At 47.9% G+C, this 349-nt stretch overlaps 1 protein-coding gene across 1 annotated transcript in view; it reads left to right on the forward strand.

Moving 5' to 3' along the window:
• The window catches only part of TWF2 (twinfilin actin binding protein 2), a 19,806-nt gene that overhangs the window by 7,348 nt on the left and 12,109 nt on the right, over positions 1 to 349 (forward strand). The window lies entirely within an intron of this gene.

Raw genomic sequence — 349 nt, forward strand, 5'->3', positions numbered from 1 at the left:
CTAAGTCCCGGCTCTGCGCGGCCGTCTTTGCTGTGCGGACTGACATACATGGCAGGAATTGTTCTGAGTGTGTTTGTGTCATAGGTTATTACAAGCCGCGTTTTGTCAGGGTCACCTTCGATGACTGGCGCGCTATTTCTGTGTACACGACCACCGTGGCCGCTGTCACAAGGCACGGTAGTGACGGCGTCCTGTGAATCGAGCTGTAAACAGGAACAACTTTTGGCCGCGCAACATCCCAATTGTTGACTTCTGCAAATTGAAGAGAAATTTTCTGAAATGTAACTCGAGAAGGAGACATAAAAAAAAGAAATAAGATGATTTTGTTGTCGGTCATTAATGGCCCCGT

Source organism: Nanorana parkeri, unplaced genomic scaffold (assembly GCF_000935625.1).
Source record: "Nanorana parkeri isolate BGI_ZX_2015 unplaced genomic scaffold, ASM93562v1 scaffold748, whole genome shotgun sequence".
Classification (NCBI taxonomy): domain Eukaryota; kingdom Metazoa; phylum Chordata; class Amphibia; order Anura; family Dicroglossidae; genus Nanorana; species Nanorana parkeri.